The sequence below is a fragment of the Lathyrus oleraceus genome, chromosome 7 (assembly GCF_024323335.1).
Source record: "Lathyrus oleraceus cultivar Zhongwan6 chromosome 7, CAAS_Psat_ZW6_1.0, whole genome shotgun sequence".
Taxonomy (NCBI): domain Eukaryota; kingdom Viridiplantae; phylum Streptophyta; class Magnoliopsida; order Fabales; family Fabaceae; genus Lathyrus; species Lathyrus oleraceus.
Genome location: NC_066585.1, coordinates 96,448,544 through 96,462,897, shown reverse-complemented (window position 1 = coordinate 96,462,897; position 14,354 = coordinate 96,448,544).

Sequence of the window (14,354 nt, the reverse complement as noted above, 5' to 3'; positions counted from 1 at the left end):
ATATTGGATTTTCATTTTTGCTGTCAAAAACACCCCTGTCATGAAAAACCAAGGGCAGCCTCACAAACTATTTTGGCCAAGGCAAATGCATTAGGCATCCTGAGTCAAAAAGCCCTCTCTCACTTAGCATTTTCCTCCTCAAAAAACTGAAGCAACAGCAAACAGCATGGAGAGGTATGGTTTGCTGTCAATTGAAACACAGTGTGAAGCTTAATATTGCAGCCAAACCAACAGGAGGCCATGCCTTAGCTGCTTGAAATATGGAGAGCAAGTACAACTCCATCCCCAAAAGCACAACCATGCCTTGTACTGTCACATGGCAGATTTCTTTATCCATCATTTTCTGTCATACACACACATAGGACAATAGTAGACACAAGCCTGGCACAACAAAAGAACCAACAGAACTCATTCATAGGGACTGAGCTTGGCATGTTGCAATTTCTGTAAAAGAATTCCCAAGAATCATACCTTGCCTTGGACTGTACCACAACCTAGCAGCAGGCAAAAGACCTCATTTGCCTGTCATCAAAACCAGTAGAACAAGCATCCATCCTGCCTGGCCAACCATATCAGTTTTGTTCATCTCAATTTCTCACCATGGCAACATAACCAACTGCAGATAGACTTCACTCATGCACCTTGCTGTTGCCTTCTAGAGCCATCCAAAAACACAATGGCATCAAACAACACATAACAAACCTCATTCAACCAAAATCCCTATCACTTGCACTTTGTTCAAAACAGGTCCAAAACACACAAGAAACAACCAACTTCATTCATCTCCATTCTCAATCTTGGCATTTTGCAAATTCTGTCAAAAGAACACACAAGACCAAACTTTGACCTGCAACAACAACTTCTAACAGCAGAGGTTCATCATGACCAAACCCTCATAGCAAACCATTCATCACTCATCCTAACTCCAACTCACCTTGCCTTGCATTTACTAAACCTGTCAACAAACTCCCATTGAACAAAACCAAGCCTTGCATTTGGACCCTCTATTCATCATCACAAACCTTGCCATGCCAAGAGAAATATCCAACAGCAAACCAAACTTCAATCTTTGTCACTAACCAGCTCTGCAGCCAACCTGACCAGCCAACACAAACCAATTTCACTCACTCATTCAAACTCTCTCACTTGGCATTTTGATCAAATAACAAAATCTGTCCAAGGACCTAAGGGGAGTTTGGCTTTGCTTTGCTTAAAAGAAAACTGCATTCATCTTTTGCTTTTGGCATTTCAAGAGAACAGTTCAAAAACTCCAAAGAATAAAACTTTGCTTGGTTTGAAACATCATCCAAACTGCATTGTGGACCTGTTGCAATCTTATTTCTCCATCCATAAAAGCTTCTTGCAGCACTGTCTTCAACCTTGCATTAGCCATGGCAATCCAAGTTTGAGCCCATTTCAAGCATCTGCAAACCAAAGCATTTTCCTCCCTCATCAAGGCATAGCTGAAGCTTCAATTATTTCACTTCAAAACCATCAAAGAGCATCTGTACACAACTGCCCTTCCCAATTTGGTAAATTTTCAACCTCCCTATTTTGTCAAATTGATGCATGCTTAATGTAGATCTTTTGATGCTGATTTCATGGATGGTTTTAGTTTTAAGAATGATCAAGCAATGGTTGAGATATTTTGAAATGAACAATGATGATCCAAACTTGTCTTACTTATTTCTCTTTGCCTAGCTTGATTTAATGAAAACCAATGTTAGGATGTTGTTGTTTGATGTTTGATGAACACAATGGTATGCTCAATTGACATTTCTGGAGAATTTTGAAAATCACGATTTGGGGATGCCACTGTTCATGAAAACCTAATCCCAATATTTGCCCAGAATCTTTTTCTTCACATTTCTCACGTGCATGGCCCTTTTCTCCCTCTAACCAATAGGAACATTTCATTTGTAAGGCCAAAACGACCGTGTTTAGTTTAGTGGGCTAAAATATTACCAAAATGCCATTTTCTCAATATTAATTCAATTAATTTCTTCACTTTGATTACCAATCTTGCAAAAATCCTAAATGCTTCAATTTTAATCCAATTTGAATGGGATTTTTTGTGTTGTGTTCATCATGATCTCTACTTTTTTATCATTATTTTTCCAGAATTTTTGGATGAGTGGTTTTTAATTGGCCTTAGGGTTTGTGACATGTGACCAAATTTTGTACACTTTGCCAAATCAATTGTGAAATGATGAGAATGCATCCAATGGCTCCCAAATTTTTTGTGCTTAAACTAGACACATTCATGGTGATTTTGATGTAGAGTTTGTGAATTTATCATTGCTGGTTTGTGAGTTATGATTTTTTGAATTAGGGTGTGACAATTTGTGTCACACCATTGATGTCCAACTTCATGATTTTCATTACCATGCTTCCTTACATCCAAATGACCCCAAATTTAGCATGAGCCTACTCTTGTATGTCTAGTTGACTTGTGAATTTTCTTGGATTTATTTGAACTATTTTCCATTTGTTTGAGATTTTTCTTCCCTGCCTAGTCAAATGTTGACTTTGTGTGACACTTGTTCCCATTTCATTTGTGAAATTCTCATACTTTATTAGATGGACATGAAATTTGACATGTGATAACTAGACATCCTCATCTTTGCCATGGTTTTAGTCCCATTCATTTATCATACACCATTCTTGACTTATGATTTTTCTAAGTTGATACATGTTTGGTTGACTTCACTGAGCATGTTCAAAATTGCTTTGACTTTCTGATTTTCATTGACTGCCTCCCACTTGTCCAAGTGGGATGAAATTTGACATGCTTACCATGCTATGTGTTAGGTTTGATCATGATTTATTTGGTGATTTTTGGAAAATGTTTAGATTGCTTTTGAGTTAAGTCTTGCTGTTGACTTCTATGAGCTTCTGAATGCCATGTTTTGACCTAATCTGTTCATGAAATGATGATAGTGATTGATATGGATGTGAATCCAATTGGTTGTGTTTCCTAATGGTTTGGACATGATTTTGGATACTTGCCCTTTGCTGTCTTGACTTCCTCATCCACTTTTGACCCTAGGCTTGCCCTAGTGGTCCTGTTACTCACCTTTGAGTTTGTGATTTCAGGTTGACCATCAAATGGCCATTAAGACCAATTCTTTTGATTGAGCTTACTCAAGTATCATTGCCTAACCTCTTTGTTTTGTAGGTGGCTTGGCTCACATGCCCTAAGCCTTGTACCTTGCACATCCATGTGCCTCTAGTTAACTATTGGTTTCTGTTTCTGTTTGTTTTGTTTGAAGTTGCATACTAACATCTGCTTGACTGTTTCAGGTGCTTTAGTTGCTTAGTTCCTTGTGAACTTTTTGCTTTGCTTTGCTTGTATAAGCAATTTGCATTGAGGTATGTCTCTTTGTCTTCATGTAGTCTGGAAGACCTGGCCTGTTACTTGGCCAGGCAACTGTCTGAAGCCCTCCTTAAGAGGCAATGTTTGTGGATGTTTAACTTTGTCCTTGCATAGAGTCAAAGTCCTCCTAAGTGAAGAGGCAATTGGTGGAAGGTAGGGATATGCAATCTATCCCCCACTATTCAGTGTGTCATCTGCTTTGCTCACACCACTGTGTTGATGCATTGCAGATACAAACCCAAGATCTTGTACCATTGTACAGTTGAGTCAGTTTCAAATGTGTAGAAGGGTTCCCACTTTCTGAACCCACACATTCTTGTCTTGAGCTCTCCCAGGCCAGGGATAAGAGCTGTGAAGTCTTATCTTCACTCACCTTTCATCTGCTTCACCTTAGCCCCTCAATGGCAAGGTTAAGAGCACATTCACCCCATTCCAGAGGTTTGTTTGCTGAGGTTGATATGACCCCTCGGCTAAAACCTAACCCTTGTTTGAGCCACTTGCTTGTGTATAGTGTGTGCTATCTGTGTTTGTAGGATTGTTTGACTTGCTTCCTGTGCAAGTTAGGATTGTTTGACTTGCTTCCTGTGCAAGTTAGGATTAGTTTAGACTTGCTTCCTGTGCAAGTTAGGTTTTGCTTGGCTTGCTTCCTGTGCAAGTTAAGTGTGTGTGGCTTGCTTCCTGTGTGAGCCATGCTTAGGATAGGTTGGCCCTTGTGCCATTTAGCTAGAAACCTTAACTTAGGGTTGATTTTGCATGACAACATCTAGGCTCGAGTCGTAGTCTCCCTAGAGTTGTGTCTCCCTCTGTTATCTGGTTAGGCTAGTCCTTTATCCCTGCGTAGGGGAACTACATCGCCCTGATCTTCATACCAGATGAAGTATGTAGGCAGGAGATTGAGCTGATCTCTCCGGGCGCCCTTTTCTTTTTTGTGTGTGTTGTTTGATAGTTAGGCTGAGTCCCAGACTCCCTATCTGTCTGTTGTGTGTGTTTAGGTTCGGATGTCAATGTAAGTCCAGTGATTGGCATTTGGGCTCCATGTTTACCATCTTGTGGTGTGTATTTGTTTAGCTTTTTAGCATGTGTCAGCCGAGCTACGAATGCTCTGATTATTCTCTCGTCCGAGAAGATACGTATGCATAGGATGCGACATCCTAGCGAGCATGTGTTGTTTCCCCAGTCCGAACTACTTCGACTCTGATGTCTATGCCTGATAGACTAAGTAGGCCCAGGATGTGACATCCTGCCGAGTCAGTCTCAGTCAGTTTCTTTTGTCTCTTTTCAGCCAGTGTGTGTGAGTGTGAGCAGTGTTTAGCAACCAATTTATCCTTCCTTTTGTGCGTGGATCCCGTAGAGTACTACGGATGCGTAGGGGTGCTAATACCTTCCCTTCGCATAACCGACTCCCGAACCCATTCTCTTTGGTCGCGAGACCATGTTCTTTCCTAGGTTTACTCTGAGCGTTTCCTTTCCCTCTTTTGGGATAAATAACGCACGGTGGCGGCTCTGTTGTTCTTTCTTTCCCGCCGGTTTTTCGCGTGATGCGACACTACCTCTGATATATAAAGTTCAAATCGTCAGGCTAACGATGTTAAACAAGCGCTGCATGGGAGGCAACCCATGATTTCTTTTTCCTTTACTTCACTTTTATTATTTCGATTTATATTTTCATATGTTTTATATCTACCTAATGTTAGCATGCAAAGAATGAGGGAATTCAAGCCTATCTTTATCTGCACTGTATTTATCATTTTCTTTATTTACTGTTATTTTGCGACATCAATATCTCATTTTTACCGCCTTAGATAAACATCGTAACAATAGTAATCGATAGATTGACGATTTGATCTCTGTGTGTCGCATCACGCGAAAAACCGGCGGGAAAAGAAAGAACAACAGAGCCGCCACCGTGCGTTATTTATCCCAAAAGAGGGAAAGGAAACGCTCAGAGTAAACCTGGAAAAGACATGGTCTCGCGACCAAAGAGGATGGGTTCGGGAGTCGGTTATGCGAAGGGAAGGTATTAGCACCCCTACGCATCCGTAGTACTCTACGGGATCCACGCACAAAAGGAAGGATAATTGGTTGCTAAACACTGCTCATAAACACACACACACTGGCTGAAAGAGACACAAGAAACTGACTGAAACTGACTCGGCAGGATATCGCATCCTGGGCCTACTTAGTCTATCAGGCATAGACATCAGAGTCGAAGTAGTTCGGACTGGGGAAACGACACATGCTCGCTAGGATATCGCATCCTATGCATACGTATCTCCTCGGACGAGAGAAGAATCAGAGCATTCGTAGCTCGGCTGACACGCACACAAACAAACACAGGCAAAGGCAAACATGGAGCCTGAATGCCAATCACTGGACTTACATCAGCATCCGAACCAAAACACACAAGAAGGCAAACATGAAGCCCAAATGCCAATCACTGGACTTACATTGACATCCGAACCTAAACACACACAAGAAGGCAAACATGGAGCCTGAATGCCAATTGCTGGACTTACATCAGCATCCGAACCAAACACACGCACACTGGAACCCAAATGCCACTCGATGGACTTACATCAGCTTCCAAGCACACAACTACACAACAAGTTGATAGGGAGTCGGGGACTCGAGCCTATAACTGTCAAACACACACTCAAACAAACAGACAACAAATTGCTAAGGAGTCAGGCACTCGAGCCTAGCAACTGTCAAACAACACACACAAAAAAGAAAAAGGGCGCCCGGAGAGATCAGCTCAATCTCCTGCCTACATACTTCATCTGGTAGGAAGATCAGGGCGATGTAGTTCCCCTACGCAGGGATAAAGGACTAGCCTAACCAGACAACAGAGGGAGACACAACTCTAGGGAGACTACGGCTCGAGCCTAGATGTTGTCATGCAAAATCAATCCTAAGTTATGGTTTCTAGCTAAATGGCACAAGGGCCATCCTATCCTAAGCATGGCTTGCACAGGGAGCAAGCCACACACACACTTAACTTGCACAGGAAGCAAGCCAAGCAAAACCTAACTTGCACAGGAAGCAAGTCTAAACTAATCCTAACTTGCACAGGAAGCAAGTCAAACAATCCTATCTTGCACAGGAAGCAAGTCAAACAATCCTATCTTGCACAGGAAGCAAGTCAAACAATCCTACAAGCACAGATAGCACACGCTATACACAAACGAGTGGCTCAAACAAGGGTTAGGTTTTAGTCAAGGGGTCATATCAACCTCAACAAACAAACCTCTGGAATGGGGTGAGTGTTGCTCTTAACCTTGCCATTGAGGGGCTAAGGTGAAGCAGATGAAAGGATGAAGTGAGGATGAGACCTCACAGCTCTTATCCCTGGCCTGGGAGAGCTCAAGACAAGAATGTGTGGGTTCAGAAAGTGGGAACCCTTCTACACATTTAAAACTGACTCAACTGTACAATTGCACAAGATCTTGGGTTTGTATCTGCAATGCATCAACACAGTGGTGTGAGCAAAGCAGATGACACACTGAATAGTGGGGGATAGATTGCATATCCCTACCTTCCACCAATTGCCTCTTCACTTAGGAGGACTTTGACTCTATGCAAGGACAAAAGTAAACATCCACAAACATTGCCTCTTAAGGAGGACTTCAGGCAGTTGCCTGGCCAAGTAACAGGCCAGGTCTTCCAGACTACATGAAGTAAAAGAGACATACCTCAATGCAAATTGCTTATACAAGCAAAGCAAAGCAAAAAGTTCACAAGTAACTAAGCAACTAAAGCACCTGAAACAGTCAAGCAGATGTTAGTATGCAACTTCAAACCAAACAAACAGAAACAGACACCATCAGTTAATTGGAGGCACATGGATGTGCAAGGCACAAGGCTTAAGGCATGTGAGCCAAGCCACCTACAAAACAAAGAGGTTAGACAATGGTATCTAAGCAAGCTCAATCAAAAGAATTGGTCTCAATGGCCATTTGATGGTCAACCTGAAAACACAAACTCAAAGGTGAGTAGCAGGACCACTAGGGCAAGCCTAGGGTCAAAAGTGAATGAGAAAGTCAAGACAGCAAGGGATATCCAATCAAAGTCAAGTTTAAACATTCAAGAAACAAAACCAATCGGTTTCACATTCATATCAATCATCATCATCATTTCATGAACAAAAGAAGTCAAGACATGGCATTTAGAAGCTCATAGAAGTCAACAGCAAGACTTAACTCAAAAGCAATCCTAAACATTTCCAAAAATCACCAAATAAATCATGATCAATCCTAACACATAGCATGGTAAGCATGTCAAATTTCATCCCATTTGGACAAGTGGAAGGCAGTCAATGAAAATCAGAAAGTCAAAGCAATTTTGAACATGCTCAAAGAAGTCAACCAAACATGCATCAACTTAGAAAAATCATAAATCAGAAATGGTGTATGATAAATGAATGGGACTAAAGCCATGGCAAAGATGAGGATGTCTAGTTATCTCATGCAAAATTTCATGTCCATCTAATAAAGTATGAGAATTTCACAAATGAAATGGGAGCATGTGTCACACAAAGTCAACAATTGACTAGGCAGGGAAGAAAAATCTCAAACAAATAGAAAATAGTTCAATTAAATCCAGGAAAATTCACATGTAAACTAGACATACAAGAGTAGGCTCATGCAAAATTTCAATCCATTTGGAGGTCAAGCAGCATGGCAATGAAAATCATGAAGTTGGTCATCAATGGTGTGACACAAATTGTCACACCCTAATTCAAAAAATCATATCTCACAAACCACAAATGATAAATTCACAAACTTGATACCAAAATCACCATGAATGTGTCTAGTTTAAGCACAAAAAATTTGGGAGCCATTGGATACATTCTCATCATTTCACACTTGATTTGGCAAAGTGTACAAAATTTGGTCACATGTCACAAACCCTAGCACCATTTAAAAACCACTCATCCAAAAATTCTGGAAAAATAATGATAAAAAAGTAGAGATCATGATGAACACAACACAAAAAATCCCATTGAATTTGGATCAAAAATGAGCAAGTTATGATTTTTGGAAGATTGGATATAAAATGTGAAATTAAAATAGAATAAATGAGGCAAGAATGGCAGTTTGGTAATATTTGGATCCACTTAATGATACGCTGCCGTTTTTGGGCCAAGGAGGAAATGTTTTAATTGGTTGGAGGAAGAAAAGGGGCATGCACGTGAAAATGAAACAGAAAAAATCTGGGAAAATATTTTGGAAGTTAGGGTTTCACTGTTCATCACCATCCCCAAATCATGATTTCACAAACTTGCCCAAAAATCAAAATTGAATATATGGAAATGATCAGCAAACAATGACAAGCATGAATCCCTCATTGATTTCCATTAAAACCTCAACATGCTCATGAATCGACCAAAAACAAAACTTGACATCAAACTTCACAACAATATATCTTCATGAATAAGCAGCCAATTCAAAAAGTAAAAGCATTATGATGCTCAGCATGGATAGACCTACACTAAGCATGTATCAATTTGACAAAAGAGAGAGGTCGAAAATTTACCAAACTGAACAGGGCAATGTTGAATGTGATGCTGGAGATGCTTTTAATGCTTGACAGGTATCCAAATAGCTTCAAAGGGTCCAAGGCAAGCTGTTTGACACCTTACTTGAACTTGAATCAAGCTGGAAATGAAGATGGCCACTGAACTGGTTTTTGCTTGATTTTGAGAAAGGTAATGTTTTTAATTTTCAAACAGTGAGCAATGGAGGTTTGAGACAGCTTCAATACACCCTATGGATCATGGCAAACTAATTTGCTAAGCTTGGAATGGCCTGAGAGTGAAAGTAGCCTTAAAAATGCAAATTTGACACAATGTGACAAGTTGAAAAGTGATTTTGAGTTCTTGATGTTTTCTGCAGGTTTTGAGGCTTTGGACACTTGTTATGTGATATTTGAGATGTGTTTGCAATGCTCTTTTGATCGACTAGTGCTTAGAGCAAGAGCTGTCATGTTTTGGCTATTTTGTGGCTTTTTGAGTGGAATGTGAAAAATGAGATTGGGAACACCATGGTTTATGCTGGCTTGTGGCTCGTGGCAGGGTTTCAAAATGATGAAATGGTGGTCAAAAAAACAATGCTAGGCTTCAGTTCTTTAGGAAGTTTTTTGACTGATTTTAGAAAAAATGGCCAAAGTGTTTTTGAGAGAGAGAGTACTGTATGCAATTGGTTATGTTGCTGTGTTATGTTGGCAGGGTTTGGCCATGAGAAATTGAGATGATCAAAACTGATATGGTTGGCCAGGCAGGATGGATCTATTGCTGTTTCATGACAGAAAAAAGGATGGTGGAGCTGTTGGTTTGTGGTTTTGTGTTTTGACAGAGAATGGGAATGCCAAAACAGCAAGGTGGTTTGTGACTTGGCTTGTGGCAGGGTTGTAACTTTTGATGCCTTTTTGACAGAAAAAAAAGAAATGCAAAGCAAGGGTGTTTTACAGAGAATTTGAAATGCCAAGAATGAGAAGTTTGGTTGTGGCTGCAATTTTGGTTTGATGAATGGATGGTCAAAGCAATGCAAGGCTAGGTTTAGCTCATTGTGAGTTTTTGTTTTGACAGCAAGTGATAAATGCTAAAGCAAGCAAGGATGAGTAAATGAATGAAGGTGGTTGTGTTATGCTGGCTGCTGTTAGTGTTTTGTTTTGACAGAAGAAGGTGAGGAAATAGGGCATCAATCAAAGCAAGGTTCTTGTCCTTTGAAGTTTTCTGGACAACATTTTTAATCTTGTGAAAATGCCAAGAAAGTCAGTCCTTTGCCTCAGTGAAATTGGTTTGTTTTTATGCTATGTTTTCTTGGTGTTGTTTTGTGGTTGCTGCCTTTGTGTTCAAAAATGACAGAAAAAGGAGGCATCCAAATTTGCTGTTAGCAGTTTCTTTGAGGTTTGGACAGAAAATCTGGAGTGTCAACAGCAAGGTGAGGGCTTTGGTTATTTTAATGTTTGGACAGAAAAATTTGGAATCAAATAGCAAAGTGAGGGCAGTTGTAGGATGAGGGAGTTAAGCAAGGCTTTGTTGCTGGTCTGCTATGTGATGTTGCAGGGTTTGGTTCCTAGATGTTCTTGACAGTTTTTTGGAGTTTGGCCAAAGCAAGATGTGTTTTGTGGCTGCTATTTGTTTTTCATCTTGACAGAAAAAATGATGTGATGTACTCTGCTAGGTTGTGGTACAGTCCAAGGCATTTGTCTCCTTGGTATTTTTCTGGACTGGTTTTTTTTGATAGGCACCAGCAAGGTGAGTTTGTGTTTTTTGATGGAATTTTGCTATCCTTGCCAAGTGAGAGAGAGTCAGCCCTTTTTGCCTCAGTGAGTTGGTTTTACTATTGTTATGTTGGCTGCAGTTTGGCAATGATGAGAAATTGGGGTGAACAAAATGCTATGGTTGGCAAGGCAGGATGGATAGTATTAGAAATCCTTTGACAGCCTTTTTAGCAAAATGCAATAGCAGAGTCATGTTTAGAATGTGAGCATGAATCCATTTTCTGTTGGTTTTCATGGCTTGGCTTGTATGACTGCTTCATGTGACAGTACAAGGTATGATCTTTAGGGTGTTTTTGTTGGTTTTGTGATGACAGGGAAATGATGGAAGTGTTGTCAAGCCAGCTTAGGTCATTGGTTTGGGACTTGACAGGTTTTTCCCTCCTATGAAAAATACCAAGAGACCAAGTCTTTAGCCTGAGTAAAAAACCTGGTTGGTCTGCTGCTTGCTAAGGGTTTGTAGTGTGGCAGAAAATGAACAAGATTGGTCTCTGCAGTACCAAGCATGGCCATGAAATATGGAGTTTTTGACAGCTTTCCTCCAACAGTGCCAAATGAGAGGGAAATCAGGATTTTAGCATGAGTGAGTTGGTTTGTGGTTGTTGGTTATTCTTCTCATGACAGAAAATCATGGGCAAAAAATCTGCAATGTGATGTAGTACAAGTATGGCTTAAACATGTGGGATATGGTTGTTGTACTTTTGCCAATGTTCAAGTAAGCTTGCAAGGCCTTTGTTTTGCTGGTTTTTTGGCTGCATAATGAAGCTTCAAACTGACAGAGAAATGATGCACAATGCTGCTAGAAGTACCAAGCATGGCAAGGTTCATGGGAGTATGGTGTAGCATAGTGTAACTTGTACTTTTCTTACAATTCAAGCAATCAAGCCATAGCCTCATGTACTGCATGAAATGAGCTTGCAAACACATTCTAAATGATATTCCTGAGCTGTTCCAATTGGCCAAATGTTAAAAAAAAGTTTATATCAAAAAGTCAAACATTGGTCAAACTTGCATTTAAATGAGAAAAGTCAAAAAATGCCATTTTGATTGGTGAGGTTTTGGCTCATGAAATTTATATTTTTGGAAAGAGGGGATCAAATGTGACTTGTAGGAAAAAACCCCACCAAAATTGGCCAAACGGTTTGGGAGATATGGCCTTTTGAAGTTCAAGATTTTCTGAAATCGATTCGATCATAACTTGCCAACCACACATGGGAATTGAGAGTTCTTGGACTTTTTGGAAATGGTAGAACAAGATCTTCAACTTTCATGTTGGGCAAAAATTCATTTGAAGCTTTTATCATGATGTAATTTTGAGGATCAAGACTTTCCATTTTTGGTAAGTTTCAGTTACAGGCCCAGTTTCCATTTTGGGAAATTTTTGATCTGGCTTCAAATTCCTCCATGATGGTGTTTGGCATGATGTATGATGACTATTTGGACATGAATGAACTTTCACAAACCAATTCCAATCATCCAATCACTGATTAAATGGACAGTTGACCAATAGTTGACTTTTAGGGTTTCTGACTGATTGTGCATTGACTGATGACTTCCAAACCCTAATTCCTTGAGGACTTGACTTCAAATGATGTCCCAAGTTGTATGAACCCTTGATTATTGATCATGGTGCCCAAATTCCACAAGAATGGCCACCATCCACTGCTTTGACTGACAGTTGACTTTTTTAGGGTTTTTTGACTATCTGTGTATGAACTGATGATCTCCAAATCTTCAACCCTTGACCAAAATACTTCAAATAGACCTCCAAGCCATGTGAACTTGTTGGACAAACCCCAAGGCCTTGGTTCAATGAGAAATTCCTTGCTTGATTGGTTGACTGATCTCCTGATCAGTTTGACCTAATTCTTGATTGGCTTGCACTTGAGGCAACTGAGGGACAATGCAAATGCTATGCAATGGATCATGATATGCTATGACCTAATATGAAAATGTATGCATAATGATAGGTGCAAATTTGAGGTGCTACACTGTGGGATCGATATTCTTTTATATTACTCTGACACGATTCGTGCACTTGCGAATAGAGCGATCAGTTACTCAAGTGTAAAATCAATGTAAAAATATGTCACTTTATAACTTGTAAAACAATGTAACATAATTGAAAAATGGAAATGAACCTTTGTCTTACTTGGATCCCAATTTTAAGTTTTGAAACTTTAGACAAAAACTACCATATAAAGAAAGACAAAGATTTGGAACCAAATGAACTAATGCAAATATTGTAAATTTGTCTATTCCATTTGAAATCAATTAAGTCTTTGAATTATAACATTATGAACGTGAGACCAATTGAATAACAAAAGTCAAAATGAAAGGGTGACATTAAGACCCTTATTAATAATGTAATGCATGCATGACTGGGTGTAAGAAATGCATGGATCATGACAAGAATCATGCAAGGTTTACTTTGGCTAAAATAGAAATATCTTCTTTTTTAGAACTTAAGAGCAAAAAATTCTTGGCTTATAAGCAACCCAAAGTGAATCAAAATGAACCAGATGACCCGTTAAAATTTCTACTTCAATGACTTCTAGTGGTTTAAGATACAAATGTATCAATTGGTCAATATAAACAATTCAATCAGATTAACCTTCAATCCTTGACCAATGATTTGACTTATGCATGCAGATAACACTATATGATCAGATCAAATGCTCATAAAAAACTAATTCATAATAATAAAAAAATACAAATGAATGAAATGCAAATGGATGATTGCTCATGAATGAATGAATTGAAATAAATGCTGATGAATTTAGTGGAGCAAAATTTATGGTATGACAGTTAGTTAATTGTTAATTCAAGATTAGCGTAAAATCAACCATTTAAAAAAAAGAGCAAAAATTATGCTTGATTCAACGTCGAGCAATTTTCCCAAATCAAACCATTTTAACTATCGACGTCAAACCATTTCTAAACCACTTTCATAACTCAATTCGCCCCGCAAGCGCAAATCAAACACTTGACCCAATGTCAAGCTCTTTTCATAATCAAACTCAAAATTGACTAATTCATGCTTTGACTATTTCAAATAATAATGAAAGAAAAATGCTACTTGGGTGAAAGGTTCAGTCATAGCCCCAAGTATTAGGCCCAAGTGGTAATCTCTTATAAGTCATAAATACTTCGTCTTTCTCCAAAATCCAAACGCGTCTCTTTTTCGTGATAAATGAAAAGGAAAATACTACCTGGGTGAAAGGTCTCAGTCATAGTCCTGAACACTAAGCCCAATATATAATAGCTTGCAAGCTCAAGTGTTTGTCTTTCATTCAGAACACTTGTAAATATTCAAAGCTTTTCGCAACAAATTGAAAAGAAAAATGCTACATGGATGAAAGGTCCAACCATAGTCCCGAGTATTAGGCTCAAGTGGTAATCGCTTGTAAGTCACAAATACTCGTCTTCCAAGCCTAAAACATACTCAAACAAATCAAGCTTGTTTTTTGCCCTTCCGCGACTTCAAAACCCCTTTTCAGAAATGAGTATGCTTTATCCATATCAATATGAAACAAACAAAGGATTCCGCCTCCAAGAGCGAGCAGCAAGTAAAGGTTTAACCACTCGATATGTCTAAAGCAACACTCCTTAAAAACAACAAACAAATAGTTCTTTGTTACAAAGAACTACGTAGCCTTGAGTTCTCCATTATACATGGAGATACATAAGAGCAGAA